This window comes from Monodelphis domestica, chromosome 8 (assembly GCF_027887165.1).
Source record: "Monodelphis domestica isolate mMonDom1 chromosome 8, mMonDom1.pri, whole genome shotgun sequence".
Taxonomy (NCBI): Eukaryota; Metazoa; Chordata; class Mammalia; order Didelphimorphia; family Didelphidae; genus Monodelphis; species Monodelphis domestica.
Genome location: NC_077234.1, coordinates 19,097,197 through 19,115,404, shown reverse-complemented (window position 1 = coordinate 19,115,404; position 18,208 = coordinate 19,097,197).

Sequence of the window (18,208 nt, the reverse complement as noted above, 5' to 3'; positions counted from 1 at the left end):
GGCTGAGGAATTAACTAGGCCACAGTATGTTGGCTGGTTTTGTGATGAATGTATTCCCCCTCTCACTCCACTAGGCAGGGTATAGAAAATTTAATCTGAAAGGACTGGTCATGTCTGCCTATAAATGTTCAGTTTGATTCAAGATACTTTATTAATTGGGACTTGCTAGATCTGAGGCACTTACTCTGGGCAGAGTACTATGTAAATTTAGTCTAATAAATACAAAGTACTGGAAAGGAGTAGAACCAGGATGGGTATACCCACAATCCTGAGAGAGGAGAATTTCAAGGAGAAGAGAGTGATCAACAGTGTCAAAGGATGGAGAGAGGATAAGGAGAATGAAGTTTGAAAAAAGATTATTGGATTTGGCAATCAAGTGATTCATTGTTAACTATGGAGTGAGCAGCTTCAGTGTGATGATATAGTCAGAAATCAGATTGAAAGGGGTTAAGAAGAGACTGAGTGCAGAGACAGTGGAGGCACCTATTGGAGATGAATGACCTTTTCAAGGAGTTTAGCTACAAAAGGCAGAAGAGATATAGGAAGAAAGTTAGCAGGGACAAAAGGATCAAGAAAGGTTTTTCAGGATGGAGGATGCCTAGGCATGTTTGTAGACAGTAGGAAATTAACCAGTAGAGAGGGAGAGATTGAAAAAAATGAGAATAGGAATGACAGAAGGGGTAATGGTTTGGAGGAGGTAGGATGGAATGAAATGGTTTGTGTAGGTAGAGAGGTTAGTTTTGGTAAGGAATAAAACCACTTCAGCCTGTGAGACAGAAGTGAAAGAGGAGACAATGGCAGAAGGTATCTGAATGATAGGAAATGAAGAGAAGAGAGAGTTCACAGCACATAGCCTTGATATTTTTTCCAGTAAGATCTGAGGCAAGGCTCTCATCTGAGAGAGTAGGGGGAGAGGGGAGTTGTGAGAGGTATGAGGATAGATGGAAAAATTTGGAAGAACCACTGCATAAAGAGGGATAGTGAGTAGATAAGAGAGGGAGAGTAAGATTGCCTAGAAGCAGTGAGGGCCCAGTTGAAGTTATGTAACATATCTGTAGTGAACTCAGTCATAATGACCATGTGATTTTCTCCATGTGTGTAGTAGGCAAGCTGATGAATGGTGGTAGCCATTCAAAGATGAGGCTTGTCTGTGTATCATCAGTGATATGATAAAGGGACTTGGGATTCAAGGGAGGAGAACAATGGACAGTTAAATTGCTTCATCAAGGGGTCAAGATAGGGAGAAGAAGGAAAATGTGGCTAGTATAAGAGAGATAGCCTGGGAGAGAATTGAAGTGTCAAGAGATGGAAAGTCGTGATTTGGATAAGAGGGAGAGGTAAAAAGTCATTAGATTATGGTCAGATAAGGGGATTTAAGAATTCTTAGATAAGGACATGGTGCATTTTTGGGAGTGATGCAAAGATCAAGGATATAAGCATCTTTGTGGTAAGCTGAGGTGGGGTGGAGAAATAGCTCATGGAAGGCAAGTAGGTTAAGGAAATGAGTTGTTGGGTATTTGAAGGAGAATCAATATATATGCTGAAGTCCCCTAGTATGAGGGCAGGAGCTGGGAAGGAGAAAAAAAATGTTAAGCCAGATTTTGAATTCATTGAGGAAGGAAGAGCAGTGCTCTGGGGACCTGTAGACCACAGCTACCACTATTTTGGTTGGATGGTAGATATGAAGAGCATGAACCTCAAAGGGAGAGAGGTTACTAAATGAAGTGAAAAGGGAAGAACCTGGAAGTAGCAATGGAGAGCTAAGAGTATTGCAACATCCCTGCCTCAACTAGTGAGAAGAGGAAAGTTGGTGTAGCCAGTCCAGGAAGGAGTGACCAGGAAGGTTGTGTTATCAGTGAGAAGTCAAGTTTCAGTAAGAGTTAGTAGATGAAAGGAGTGGGAGAAGAATAGATTTAAGATGAAGGGAAGAGCTGGAAAAGATCTGAGGAATCTCTGAGTCCAAAACATCTCTCCATTTTACAGAGGAGGAAACCAAGCTGTCAAATCTCTTCCTCAAGGTCTTGACTCCTAGCACTGTAGTAAGAGTGATGTTTAGAGTTAGATAGAACATAATACTAAGAACACTGAATTGGGAGTCAGAAGACATTGGTTCAAATCTTGGTTCTGGCTCTTTCTCCCTTTTTTATCACTATGAGTCTCAATTTCCTTGGATGTCCCCAAAATTACCAAGCTAGCAACTGAGACAAGCCTTAAACAAAAGTATTTCCTGACTCTGAGGCCAGTACTCATGATATGATATAACCACCTCTCAGTGTTCTTTTTTTGTAAAATGAGGTTAGAAGATCTTTAAGTCCCATGATCCTCTAAGTGATAGAACTTGTTCAAGGGTACAGGTCAAAAGAGGGAGAGGCAGAGATGTGCCAGACTGTGCTCCAACTGGACCATGAGAACCAATTGTTAAAGTTTAAATGTGAACATTTAAATCTTGGAAATTACTTGCAAATGCTATAGATCCAAGGCTGGATTTAGCATTTTTTGTTGATTGTTGAGACTTAAGAAAACGATGAAGAGAATGCTAAAAATGTAGATTAAACTTAAAAATCTGCTGAGCAAAGAATTGTGTTTTTATTTGTTGCTATTTTTTTTCCCAGAGAGCCAGCTTTGTTAACGTTTACCAATGTGCCCTGTTTGGAATATAGCAACTTCCTGCTCAGTACTCTTCCTAGTCTACTACTTTGCCTTCTCAGGAATGAGTAAATGACAAAAATTATTTAGTTCTCACAATGTGCCAGGTGCTGGGGATACCAATAGAAACATGCATGGCAGTCTTTCCACAGCTAGATGGTGCAGTGGTTGGAGCACCAGACCTGGAGTCATGGAAGACCTAAGCTCAAATGTGACCTCAGATGCTTGTTAATTCTGTGACTCTGGTTAAATCACTTGTTCTGTTTTCTCATCTGTAAAATGGGGATGATAATAGGACCTACCTCCTAGGGTTGTTATGAGAATCAGGTGAGAATATATGTAAAGCACTTAACATAATGTGTGGCACATAGTAAGTGGCATATAAATGTTAGCTATTATTGTCTGCCCTTACAGAGCTTGAATTTTAATGGGAAGTGTTAAATTTTATGGTTGGACTGAACTGAATATTTAATTGGTGGTCACCAGGGATTTAATTTCTAAATCCCAAAATGAATTATTCAAGTAAATGAAATTTATGGTAGTTTATTTTTACAATACAGAGACGATCTTCACATGCAGGGGTCGACGACCCGATGGCTACCCTCACAAGGTTTGGTCGGCCTGTCGAAGCCGTTGCCCGGGATGTGGCCGCTGCCACATGCTAGCAGCTACTGGGAGCCACAAGTGAGAGCTGGGTGTCAGGTGAGAGTCAGAGATTGGAGAGCTGCCCTAGGAGGGCACGACAAGCCCTCCATACCAGAGATACTACCCCTCCCTGAGCACCCCATAAGCATGTGAAGACTGCTTCGCCTGAACAGATGGAAGAAACCAATAAGAAGGTTCAACGGCTGAGATGGCAACGCAGCAAGGCACTGTGGAGTGCTTAGGGCATGTTGGAGCACAAAGGACAACAGGGCCATCCAATGCAGCTGAGGAAGTCTCCAGACGTAACAATTTTTTCGTGCCACTGGACCCAGGCTTCCAACGCCGAGAGAATGGGACTGTCTCTGTGCATCAGCTTCTCCCCTTAAATCTCTTTCACGCACAAGTATCTTTGTGCACACTCATCTATCCTAACCCCGTCCACCCTCTTCAAGTCCTGCGGCGATGGGGGAGTGGCGACGCAACAGGTGGAGGTGACCACTGGCAGTTGTAGTCACGATCCGGCATGTAGGCGGCCCACAGACCAGTGGTCGCTCGGCCCTGTGGGCAGCAGGGACGTTCGGCAGCATCCTGGGCGACTGAGCAGCCCTCTCTAGGATAGCACTGCTCACCCTAATCAAGGGAGGGGACTCGAAAAGGTGTCCCAAACATTGCCTGCCCTACAAACACCCAGTCAGCACACCGCGGCTGGCAGGTCATCCCTTTAAGCGGTCGACATCAGAGAAAAAATACAAAGAAACTCCTATTAGGAGCATGGAACATCAGGACATTACTTGACAGAGAGAAGAAGACCTGAGAGAAGAACAGCTCTAATCGGTAAAGAACTGGCACGATATAACATCGACATTGCAGCCCTAAGCGAAACACGCTTACCAGAAGAGGGATCACTCAGCGAACTCACCACTGGATACACCTTCTTCTGGAAAGGTAGAGCCACAAATGAAGACAGAATCCACGGTGTTGGCCTGGCCATCAAGACCAGTTTGTTCAAACAGCTGCCAGCCTTGCCTGTGGGCATCAGCGAGAGGCTCATGAAGATCCTTTTGCCTCTCAGCAAAGACCGGTATGCCACAATCAGCAGCGCATATGCCCCTACACTGACCAGCACAGAGGAGACCATCGAGCAGTTCTACTCTGACCTGAGAGCCATCCTGCACTCAGTGCCCACAAATGACAAGCTGATACTACTGGGAGACTTCAATGCCCGCGTTGGCCAGGACCATGAAAGATGGAAAGGAGTGCTCGGCAAACACGGCGTGGGCAAAATGAACAACAACGACCTACTGCTACTCAGCAAATGCTCAGAGTTCAAACTCACCATCACAAACACTGTGTTCAGAATGGCGAACAAATATAAAACAACGTGGATGCACCCACAATCAAAACAGTGGCATCTCATTGACTACATCATTGTACACCGGCGAGACATCCAGGACGTACAGATCACCAGAGCCATGAGAAGAGTTGAATGCTGGACAGACCACCGATTGGTTAGAGCGACTCTTCAAATGCGCATTGCACCTCGCCATCCAAAACGCGCCCAGACAGTTCGCACATTTTACAACGTGAGTCATCTTAGAGATCCATCTTATTTGCAAACATTCCAGTCCTGCCTGGACGACAAACTGTTTGCCAAGGGACCACTCACTGGAAGCTCAACCGAGAAATGGAACCAGGTCAGAGATGCAGTGAAGGAAACATCAAAGGCAGTCCTAGGCCCAAAACAACGCAACCACCAGGACTGGTTCGACGAGAACAACACTGCTATTGAAGACCTATTGAGCAAGAAGAACAAAGCCTTTATGGAGTGGCAAAATAACCCAAACTCTGCTCCTAAAAAGGACAGATTCAAGTCTCTCCAAGCCATGGCTCAGCGTGAGATCATGAAGATGCAAGACCAATGGTGGGAAAAAAAAGGCAGAAGAAATCCAGTGGTTTGCTGATATGAAAAACTACAAACAATTTTTCAGTGCCCTCAAGACTGTCTATGGGCCATCAAAACCCACCACCACTCCCTTGCTATCCTCTGACGGTGACACTCTCATAAAAGATAAAAAAGGCATCAGCAACAGGTGGAAAAAACACTTCAGTCAGCTTCTCAACTGACCCTCTTCAGTCGACCAAAGCGCCCTTAACCAGATCCCCCCAAACCGCACTATTGAACAACTTGACGTCCCTCCTTCAATAGAGGAAGTCCAAAAAGCCATTAAACAAATGAGTGCAGGCAAGGCACCCGGTAAAGACGGGATCCCAACCGAGGTATACAAGGCCTTAAATGGAAAGGCGCTCCAGGTATTCCACATAGTGCTGACCAGCATATGGGAAGAGGAAGACATGCCCCCAGAACTCAGAGATGCCTCCATCGTAGCCCTATACAAGAATAAAGGCTCACGAGCATCCTGTGACAACTACAGAGGCATCTTACTACTCTCCACTGCTGGAAAGATCCTCGCCCGTGTTATACTCAACAGACTCCTGTCATCTGTTTCAGAGCAGAACCTGCCTGAATCACAATGTAGCTTCTGACCAGATCGCAGCACCATCGACATGGTCTTCACAGTGAGGCAAATGCAGGAAAAATGCCTTGAGCAGAACCTGAGTCTCTACATTGTCTTCATAGACCTGACAAAGGCGTTCGATACAGTGAACAGGGACGCATTGTGGGTGATCCTCAGCAAGCTCGGTTGCCCAGCAAAATTCGTCAAACTGATTCAACTCTTTCATGTTGACATGACAGGGGAAGTCCTATCTGGTGGAGAGACTCCCGATTGCTTCAACATCTCCAATGGCGTGAAACAAGGCTGTGTCCTCGCTCCAGTACTATTCAACCTATACTTCACCCAAGTATTACAACATGCTGTGATGGATCTAGACCTGGGCGTCTACATCAAATACCGACTGGATGGCTCACTATTCGACCTTCGCCGCCTGACTGCAAAAACAAAGACAACAGAGAGACTCATCCTGGAAGATCTCTTTGCAGATGACTGTGCTCTCATGGCCCACCAAGAAAATCATCTCCAAACCATTGTGGACAGGTTCTCCACCGCAACAAAACTGTTTGGCCTGACTACCAGCCTCAGCAAAACAGAGGTGCTGTTTCAACCTGCACCAGGAAGGCCAACGAACCAACCATGCATTACAATCGACGGCACGGAGCTTTCTAGCGTCAACACTTTCAAGTACCTGGGCAGCACCATCGCCAACGACGGGTCCCTAGACCACGAGATTAATGCCAGCATCCAAAAGGCCAGCCAGGCACTCGGGCAGCTGCGCTCCAAAGTCCTCCAACACAGAGGTGTAAGCACTGCGACGAAGCTCAAAGTGTATAACTCAGTGGTCCTCAGCTCGCTCCTGTAGGGTTGTGAGACATGGACACTGTACTGGAAGCACATGAAACAGCTGGAGCAATTCCACCAATGCTCCCTCCGGTCAATCATGAGGATCCGATGGCAGGACCGAATCACCAATCAGGAAGTCCTTGACAGAGCGAACTCCACCAGCATCGAAGTCATGGTCCTCAAAACCCAGCTACGATGGTCTGGACACGTCATCCGCATGGACCCACAGCGAATACCAAGACAGGTATTCTATGGTGAACTGTCAGCTGGACTCAGGAAACAAGGCCGACCAAAGAAAAGATTCAAGGATCAGCTAAAGTCCAACTTGAAGTGGGCTGGCATTACACCAAAGCAACTAGAACTCGCTGCCTCTGACAGAAGCAGCTGGCGAACTGACATTAACCATGCCGCCACTACCTTTGAAGATGAACGATGTCTACGTCTTGCCCCTGCACGTGAACGCCAACACCAGGCCACAACCATACCTCCCGTAACAACTGGCGTCCCATGCCCCATGTGCCACAAACTCTGCGCCTCAGCCTTTGGATTCCAAAGCCACATGAGGGTACACGGTAGATGAAACTGCACAAAGACAATAGTCATACTCGATTACTGAGAGACTACCACTACTACTAGAGAGATGATATTATGGATAAGGGGAGAGAGAGAAAGAGAGAGAGAGAAAGCTCTGGCTTCCTCCTAGCCAGGTAGAAATTCTAAGCCCCAGCCAGGGGAAAGAAGTCTCAAGATAATGGGTCTTTCTCAGAGGTTCACACCTCCAGAAAGGCAAGGAAAACTAAGTCAGCCTTTTACTCACCATGGTGGCCTTCTAAAAGGAAAGCACTCTGAGGTCTCCTGCACAAGCTCCTCCAGGGGTCCAGTTCCACAGTCAAATGTCTTCACCCCAAATCTGAGAGTCTGTCTTCCAGTCTCTCCTCTGAGAGACTCTTCTTCATTCTTGATTGCTCTTGTGTGTTTCTGTTTCCTCTATTTAAAGCCCTTTTTCTCTTGTGTCACTTCCCCTAAATTTTTACATCTACCAGTCATAGCAGACACTCCTCTCCAGGACTGTCCAGTCAATGTATGAAATGGATGTCACACCTTTTCTAGTTAGTTAACACCTTTTTGTAGTTTAAATGGGTAGATCTACTTTAAATACTGAGTTAACACTTTGGGGATTAAAATCTAAAAACAGACAGAGAATTACAATTTAATCTTCCCAATAAAGGAAGAGCTAAGTAATTTCATTGTTACAATCAGGAGATAGTCAAATTCAATCTTCACAGAAGCCAACATGGTATCCAGGGAGAAGAATTTTGAAAATGGTAGTCAGTAAATGTCATTGGAGTCAGAAGGCAATTAATTGACATATCCTATCTCCTGAGTGGTCATGTCAATTTGATTGTTGTTCTCCGTTAGAGTTGGAAAGTAGATGGGATGGGGACAGAGAAGAAGGAGTAGGTGTCAACAGTGTAGATATGGCCAGGAAATGGTCATCTTCATAGACTTGAAGTTGGAACTCAAACTCATTTTGGTCATTTAAGAAGGAATTAAGTTTAAGGTTTGAGGTATAGAGGAGCAGGTAACCAAGCTGATTCTTAATGGTGGCAACGTTCCAAGTCTTGGATGGTCAATTCCCTCCAATAATCTAAGAGGTACTTTGAGCTCCTCTAAAGGAGAAGTTCTACATAAATACAATCCATTATTATTGAATCCATATGTAGACAAAACCTATTCTGGGTTTGTTTGAAATATTGTTGACATTCACTGAATTACCTTAATTGCCTTTTGCCTATTTGGAACTAATATAAGACCTCCAAGCTCACACTGTCTCTTCAATTGTATTTTTTTTTTGCTTTTGCTTAGGAAATCCCAGCAATTAAATTTTTTTTCTTTTGTCCCTTCTCTCTACTTTTTCTGTTCGACTTGTTGACACTGCCTTTCAAATGACACGTTCAAAAGGGCAGTTAGTGAATTTCCCCCAAACTCCAACAAATGAAAACCAAAGGTTTTGCCTTAGTGAGCTGAAGGAAGAGATGCATCTATCTTAACTGGATGCCAGATAACAAACAGGGGCAAGATGGGTGATTGGCAGGATGTGGGAAGGAAGAGCTGAGTAGCAACATAAATTCAATGAGGATGAAGGATTATATGCTAACATCATTTTCTAATAAGGAAGTTTATACCTCCCATCCATCCCTTCCATTTAGGTTACTAGAAGGGCCAAAGAAGATGGATTCATTTGAATAATCCATAGCTAAAATCCCACAAGAAACAAGAATCACTAGCAAATACCCAGCTGACCACAGCATAACCCAAGTGTCTTCAGCTTTGGGGAGGGCCTAGAGTCAAGGGAAATTTCTGTTAGTCAGTTGATGCCTTCTATGTTCTAGGTTTCAAAGGAGCTTTGGAAAAATTCACTAGCTGCCCTTCAGAACATGAAGCATTTGAAAGTCAGTGTCAACAGGTCTAACAGTTCCTAGGAGAGTTTGATGGAGGAGACCAAGCATTTGGAGGTAGAGTTTGTTTCTCATTTTACAGCTGCAATGGGATAAATCAATTCATCCCTCGATTAGCTAACAAAAATTTCTTAAGGGCCTCCCCTGTACCAGGTAATGCACTAGGTCTGGGAATGCAAAAGCAAAAATGGAACAATACCTTTCTTCACAGCGTTTTCACTCGATGGAGAGAGGGAATCGTAGGTTTAGAGCTAGAAAGGACTTTTGAGGTTACCTTCTCAACTCCTATCCCAACCCTCTATTTTATAGATGGAGAAATTTAGGCCAAGAAAGGATGGTCTTGAATTCATAAAGGGAATGAGTGATAGGGCTAAGATTTGAGATAAGGAGGTGATGGACCTTCTGTATCCTGCTCTCATCAGAGCCCATCTGAAGTTTGGTGTTTGGTTCTCAGCATCACCATTTAAAGCCATTGATGAGTTGGGGAATGCCTAGGGAGTCCTCCAGGTAGGATCTTCAAAGGGTTTTGAGGCCATATTATATGAGATTTTAGCTGAAGAAACTGGGGAAGAGAAGACTTAGGGAGGCAAGCTAGCAGGGCTCAAGAAAGATGAGTCTTTTTATTTTGTTTTATTTTTACTCCCTTGCTTTCTCTCTTAGTAATGACTCTCAGATGGAAGGACAAGGGCTAGGCAAACAGGATTAAATGACTTGCCCAGGGTCACATAGCTAGGAAGTACCTGAGCCTTGATTTGAACCCAGGTCTTCCTGATTCCAGGCCTGGTGCTCTATCCATTGAGCCACCGAGGTACCCTGAAGAAAGATTAGTCTTGTACTATGGGACCAGAAGTAATAAGTGGAAGTTGCCAAGAGGCCAACCCAAGTTCAATCTCAGGGAAAACTTCCTAAGAACTGGTGTTTTCTAAATGTGGAATGGGCTGCCCTGAGAGGTGGTGAGCTCCTCTTCTTGGAGGGTTTCACCAGAAGCCAGATGACTTGGTTTCCCCAGCTAACATCCCACCTTCTACAAGATACCTTTCCTGACCCCCTTTAATTCTTGAACCTCTCCTCTGTTGATTCTCTTTGACTGATCCTGTGTATATATATATATATATACATATATATATATATACACATACACACACACACACATACATGTTGGCATGTAATTATGAGCTCCTCAAAGGAAGGGGCTGCCTTTTGCTCTTCTTTTTATCCCCAGAGCTTAGCACAGTGCCTGGACCATAGTAGGCACTTAATAAATGTTACTGACAGATCTCTAAGGTCTCTTCTAGCTTTACATCCATTTATGATGCTATGGTCCATGCTGCCTCCCCATCCTTAGAGTTCATGCAGTGGGATTGTCTTTGGGGAAAAATGCCTGGAGAGGAGGCCTTTTTGGGCACTGCAACAATCATTCAGTGACTCCACACATATTTATTAAGCATCTATTATGTGCCAAGCACTATGGTAAGTGCTGGGGATACAAAGACAGACACAAAACCGTTTCTGCCTTCAAGGAGCTTGCATTCTGTAAGGGGAAACAGGAAAACCAATAGCAAGTCATGGCAAAGTGATTTCAGGGGCAGGAGAAACAGTGGATGTTGGAGTTAAAGGAAAGGCTTCATGAAGTGGTGGCATTTGAGCTGAACTTTGAAGGAAGCTGGACATTCACCAGGTCACAGACCCAGGCAGCGACCAGCTCTTCGGTAGCCCCCAGATGGTGATCACTGAGCTGTTTGAGGATGGCAGGGACATTGGACAACCTCCGGGAACCAAACTGCCTTCCCTGGCCCTAAAACCAGCCCCAGCCTTCTCCTTGGAACATCGAGTACCTCTCCATAGTTGGGGGATGACTCCCTGGCATGGTGACAATGACGTAGAAGTTTCTTTTATTCTATTTTTGTGTTCTTGAAGAAGCAAAAATAAATTTAGCTTCAAAAGATCAATGGAAACCAAGCTGAGTTAAAAAATGCTAGGGAATGTTCCTGCAGCAAGTGCCACCCTATGGAAGCATGGGGGATTATGCTGGGGTTAACACCCTCATTTCACAGATGAATAAATTGATGCTTGAAAAGACCAAGTAACGTGCTTAATTGGCGCTTCAAACAAACCTAACCTCCTCAACTTTTTCATTTTTGAAGCAAGGACTGATGCTAATGCAAGTCTTATTTTTTGATATATCTGAACTTCTTGGGTTGTTTTATTTTATTTTATTTATATTTTCTGCTACCTACTCTGCAAGCCCTTTTGACATGTAGGCTTTTTTGTTGTCACAAAGACGGGCTGTCATTTTCCTCTAAACCAAATCACAGTCCAATTGTCAAACACACAAGGGGGAAGGCGACCTGAGTGGCGTCTCTCCCTCCAATTGAAAGGAATGAGGTCCTTGAAATGTACCCAGTGGCTCCCCTCTTGTCGAGCTAGCCATGCCAGGGGCCAAGAAGTGAGACGTTGGCTTTTTTAACCCTGCTGGCATTTCATTCTGGAAAGTGACGGGATGCGTAGAGTGATGGGCTGACCTCAGTTTGGTATTAGTGCAAGTGTCTGCCTGTGGGTTGGAAGCCTCAGAAGATGATGTGATCAAGTGACCGGGTAATCACTTTTGCTCCAGGCAGGAAGTAGTGAGAAATCAATGGGAGGTGGGTCTGGCGATGAGTCCTACAAGCAGGCTTTTTACCTCCACTCTATTTTGCCGGACTGGTTTATAGACACTTCTGCAAAAACCTGTGAAGCCTCTTGTAGCCTTGTCGGAGAGCATTAAGGTAGTGGAAAGAACTCTTAAGGCGAGAGTCAAGAGTCCCAGGGCTTTCATTCCCTGTTTGTACCACCTTAGGGGAGTCCATTTTAACCTCGCTGGGACTCTTTGCTCCTTTGTGAAATGAAGGCATTAGACCACCTGATCTCTCTCTTTTCATGTTTTATTGATGCTGGATGTTTTTAAACCCCACTGTGTGTGCAGCGTCCAACTCCACAGAGCCCTCCCTTGTCACAAGTAAATGCAGCCACGCAAACCCAGCCACACATTAGCCGTGCCCAAGAACGGCTGCCTCCTTCCACACCTTGGTCCCCCACCTCCTTGCCAAGAGGTGAGGGGCTGCCTCATGCATGAGCCAGTCTTCTGAAGTCCTGATTCAAACCAGATGATACCGTTGGCTCTTCCTGTCTACAAAATGCCACAAAGCTAACATTTAGCCATCGAGTAGCCAGCTTCAGCTGGGTGGATGGTTGTTCGCTAATGGAAAACAGCATTTCCTGTGCAAAGTCAATTATTTAAACATAGATGAGCTAGCTGGAGGGAAAGCAGGAAACAATGATTCAGGGCGCAACTGAGAGCCCGGAAGATTTGGGTTCAAATCTAACCTCGGACACTTGTAAGCTGGGGGACCCAGGGCAAATCATTTAATCTTCCAATCAATTAATAAATAATCATTTCATAAGTGTGACAAACACTGTGCTATGTGCTTTCAGACTCGCTTTCCTCATTCGTACAATGGGGAGGATAACACTGGCGTTGACTAGCTCACTGGGCTGTTGTGCTTTGCAAACCCTAAAATGCCATTTGAATGTGAGTTATTATTATTATCGTGATTTCATCCAAGATGAAATGTTTCCTTCCCTGGCAACTAATGTGTACCTTATCAATCAATGAGCATTTCTTGGTATATTTCCAGCTAATCGCCATCCATCGATTATCCCTGACTCTCACTATATGATTGCTCCGTCTTCTTTTCTGGGGATATGTCTGGTGCTATCCTTTATTTGATTTAATTCAATAGGTATTTCTAAACACCTACTGTGCGCCATACACTATGCAGGGCACTGGATAAAACTGTCCTTGCTCTTCAGGGCTTTACATTCTTGTAGGGGAATGAGAGGCTAGTAGCCCATGTTTGCAGGACATATATGAAATAAATGCAAAGTGCTTTTTTTTTTTGGTGGGGAGGTTGAGGAAATTCCAAAATGTCTCTTGTTAGGCATGACACACGACATGAGCCTGGTCTTCCAGAGCTGGCTGGCAGGCTCTACTTTGAGGTTAGGCGATTTGCTCATTATTCCTGTGTCAGAGGCGTGATCTGGACCAAGGACTTCCTGTCTCCGAGCCGTATTGTCTCTCACGCTTACCATAAAACTGCAAAACATTTTGTGCCCTGATAATAGACTGATTTGGGGCTGATTTGGGGCCAAGGAGCTTCTCCTCCTTTTCTTCCACTGTACCCTGTTTGTTCTGCGACTTACCTTCCACGGTGGGTTTAGCCTTTACAGTAGCTGGAAGAAATAGAAAGATTTTGCCCCCAAACGTCCAACATAGCTATGGTTCTAATTGCTTCCTTGGCTAATGCCCCTGTAAATTTCCATGTCAGATTCTGCGCCGCTCCTGCCCTTAATCTGACAGTGTCAGAGGAATCCATCTTCATTTTCTCACTCTTTTCATAATCTAATCCTCAGCTCTAACATGCAATTAGTGCCCCCTTCGCCCTCTGCATACCAAGCAGGCCCCTTGCTACAGCTCCCACTGTGCAGTTTGGTTAGAGGTGCCTTGTCTAATGAATATGTACATTCCGGAGACCTCAGTCAGGAAGGTCACAGGCAATCAACCTTGAATTCAATTACGTGAGTCAAGGTTAATGACTCGTTGCAGTGGTCAGAGGCATTCAGAATCCTGCAGATTAAATCAGCCTGTCAGAACTGACAATGTAGAGAGGACTGAATTACTTGGGGGAAGAAACAGGGAATCGAGGGAAGATAAAATGGTGTCAGTCTTCAACGAAGATTACATGGAATTCTCGGTGGCAAATCAGATTGTAAATCTCCCCTAGACCTATAATATGATTAGTCTACATAAAGACATGTCGAGATTGGAATATGGAGTCTGCTAATAAGACTCCCTGAACTCCACTCGGCTGGGCAACTTGCTGCTTACCTCATCATTTCCATCGTCCTCGGGGGCTTCGGCAGGAAATGGGGACTTGGTTTTCTCCTCTGGCTTTTATCTTGAGTGTGCACTGAAATGATGCTTGCTCTCCCCTGCGAAGCGGACTAAATGTAGAAATATTTTAAATGAATGTTTCCGGAAATTTGAGCCTTGCTTTTCTTCTTTCAGTAACATTGGGAAGCCTCAGGTGTATTACTGAATGGAGGTCTCTTGGATGGATTTTGAACAGAAAGGGACTATCAGGCGCATTTAGGGACTATCAGTCCCCTCCTTTTTACTAATGGGGAAACTGAGGCCCACAGAGATGAAATAATTTACTTGAGGTCTACAGGTAGCAAGTGCCCAGGTGGGAATGGCGACCCCAGGTCCTCTCACGCAAAAGCCTATAGTCTTTTCCATTCCACCACATTTATTTCATCAAAAAGGGCATTTCTTCCAGTGATGCAGATACCCTGTGTGACTCCTGCCTACTTGGGTGATGAGGTAATCACAGGGGATGTTGACCAAGTAGGGTTTAAGCACTGGGATAATAGCTATGAGAGCTACAAGGTAGTGGCAAAGACTTTTTTGATTGTGATTGAAAAGATAAGTGAGGGGGGAGAGCTGATGGATCCTTAGAGAGCAGATTTGCTAGATGGGAAATTCCCATCATTATGGGTTTGATCTGAGTAGAAACCTTACTGATCTAGGTCAGAGCAGCCCTTTTGATATGAAATTTAGATTTTTTCTTGAGAGGGAGGCAGTTTTACAAGTGTGGATTGTGTATACACTTATGCAGACATAACACTATGGGTTAGCACTTGGGAAAAATCAGAAAATTCCAGTGGCTGGTTCAGATAAAGGATGTGCCATTCATGTGCCAAACTAAAAGATCTTTGGTTCATTCTCCTCTTTACATAAGCAAACTCTTCAGCCAAATTTCTTGCCTGTTATAGGGAAGTCCACCCAACAGGTTGGGCACTTTGCTTCTATTCTCTTGAAATCTTTCGTATACCATAGGCTGCCCATCATTTGTCCTCTCACTCTGGTGGTATTGGGACTGAACCATCTTCTTTTTTTAATTTCTCTTTGATGATGCTTCAAAATTCACTTTAATCAAACCATTCATTTGATGAGGAGAAAAAATTTCAGAAAGGGAATCATTCTTCTCTCTCTCTCTCTCTCTCTCTCTCTCTCTCTCTCTCTCTCTCTCTCTCTCTCTCTGTCCCTCTCCTCTCTCTCTCTCTCCTCTCTCTCTCTCTCTCTCTCTCTCTCTCTCTCTCTCTCTCTCTCTCCTCTCTCTCTCTCTCTCTCTCTCTCTCTCTCTCTCTCTCTCTCTCTGTCCCTCTCCTTTCTCTCTCTCTGTGTATTTTGTGGTTGAAAATGACATATTAAAGCTACATGAGTAATATAAATGAACATGTAATTTGTTTATAGGACCCTTGTACTGTTGACATGTCCTTGGCTCATTGTGGTACCGTGACATTTTTATTCTCTCAAGTCTCATGTGTTGGTGAACATTCAAGTGTTGGTGTTTTGTATATTGTGCCTTATGTGTTGGCTGACACAAAGTTTTTTGTGTTGGTGAATACATTCAAATATTCATGTGATAGAAACTTTCCTATCCCCTTATGGTAATATTCTCTCCTGGTGTTGTCTGTGATTTTCATGGACTGAGTAAGATTTAGGTAGAGAATCGCTGGCCCTATCCTGGATCCCAGCTTCAGTGCTTCTTGTGATTCTCTAAAATACTCCACTTGTTTAGAGCGTAGACGTGCTCGTGACAAATTCTATAGTAAATTAGTCGTTTTATGGAGGGGGGAGGTGATTTCTATATTTTAAAGATATTTGGGGTCTCACAGGGTTGTAGATTTAAAGAAAAAAAGCTGTGGCTTAGCAAGGTTTAATAGGAGAGTTTTGTTACTGATATTGCAATTTTTATGGTGAAGAGAATAGCACTCCTCTCATCTCTTCATCTGAGTCTTGATTTTCTCATCTCATGAAGTAGGGCTTGGGCTACACTATTCTTTGTCCTCGTCTAGCTCTGACCTTTTCAGTCCCAGTTTCTAAATCTAGATGTCCTGATGTTAGATGTGGTTAATAAAGATTCACCAGCTGAATGGCTGGGAGCCATCCTTCTCTATTGGGCCACACATGAGTTTGCAAATACTAAGACAAGAGTCCCAGTCTTTGAGCTTCTTCTAATCAGTGATAGGGTCTAGTTTCCATTCTTTTTCTCTTCTTGCATTTCCTGATCCTTTCTCTTCTCTACTCCATCCTCACCCATATGCTGGGTGGATAGAATGAATAGAACTCTGGGTGTATAAAAAGGAAGAACTGAGTTCAAATCCAGTCTTGGACATTTCCTAGCTCTGGAATTCTAGTCCCTTAACCTTTGTCTTCATCAACTGTAAAATGGAGATAAAAACAGCACCTCCTTCATAGAATTGCTGTGAGGCCTAAATGAGATAATTGCATTGTGTTCAGCATGGAGTCAGTGCTTAATAAATGCTTTTATTTTCTTCTTCCTCTTGTCATTTTCCATTCTAGGCTTCAGAGTTTCAAGTGCAAGCTTTTTTGAATTCAGAAACTTTTTTTTGTTTGTTTTTATATTCCTGAAACTCAGCCTAGGGCCTGGTACATATGAGATATTTCATAAATGTTTATTAAATGAAACTGAGTTGAATTGAATTGAACAAAGCCTTGATGGAATATTCCATTTCTATAACTTGGCTTATACCATTCTCTCTGGCTGAAGTTCTCTTATCCTTCTTTGCTTAGACAAATTTTATACAGAAGATCAAGGGATTTTGAGGTTCAAGGAACAATGGAGTTCATTTAGATTTCTCCATGATAATGAGTCAAGATTCTCAAGAACTTTTAAACCCTCTCTATTATGACCTCCTTCAAAGCCTAGTTTACGTTCTATTTTTGTTTATTTTTTCTTAGGTCCTGGATTTAATGTTGGAAGGAACCTCAGAGTTAATCTAGATTTCTTCATTCTAGACCTTGAGTTTCTCTAGAGCAAGAACTTTAGTTTATCTAAACTAAATATATTAGCTCAATGCTTCATATATGATAAGCACTTGATGAACATGGTGGGGTTGTTCAGCACTGAAATGTTTTCAGCCCACAACAATTTTCCCTTCCTCTAAACTTAGAGATATCATTATCTATAAGAATACTCACTTAACAATCAGAGTCATATAGAATGTTAGAACTGGAAAGAAATCTGGAAATCATAATTAATCTCACTTACAGATGAGGAAACTGAGTCCCAAGGAAAGAAAACCTTCAAAGTCCTATACATAGAAAGTAGTAAAGCTGGATTTAATTATATAGTTAGAGATCTGGAACAACAAAGAGTCCATCTAATCTACCCCCACCTCCTTCATTTTACAGATAAGCAAACTGATCAGGGTTTTGGAGATAGGAAGCTTTTGGAATGAGATTGAACCCAGTCCTCTGATTCCAGAACCAATGTTCTTTCTTTGGTTTCCTCTCATGTATTCCTTTAAAAAATTTCATGGATTGTTTTCCTTGTTGAGCCATTTAAGTCAGGCCTTTGTTGAGTCATTAATAGCTTACTTATAGTATCTGTCACGTAGTAAGTATATTTAGTAAATGCTCTACCTATCTCTGTTTATTTCTCTCTCTTTGTCTGCCTGTCTATCTAGCTGTCTCCATCTGTCTGTCTCTGTTATCTTTCCTCTCTCTCCCCCCTCTGTCTGTCTGTCTGTCTCTCATGTCTACTTTTCAATATATATGTATATCATCTATTTATCTATACATATTATATATATATATCCAATTCTCTTTCAACAAATGTGTATCATCTAATTATCTCTACTTGTCTCTCTCTGTCTCTCTCTCTCTGTCTCTGTCTCTCTCTGTCTCTGTCTCTGTCTCTCTCTATCTCTGTCTCTGTCTCTGTCTCTCTGTCTCTCTGTCTCTCTGTCTCTCTCTGTCTCTCTGTCTCTCTCTCTGTCTCTCTCTCTTTCTCTCTCTGTCTCTCTCTCTCTGTCTCTGTCTCTCTCTCTCTGTCTCTCTCTGTCTCTGTCTCTGTCTCTCTCTCTCTCTGTCTCTGTCTGTCTGTCTCTCTCTCTCTTTCTCTCTCCCTCTCTCTCCCTACATATATATGTATCATCTCTGATTCTGTCTGTCTCTCTTTTTCTCTCAAGAGC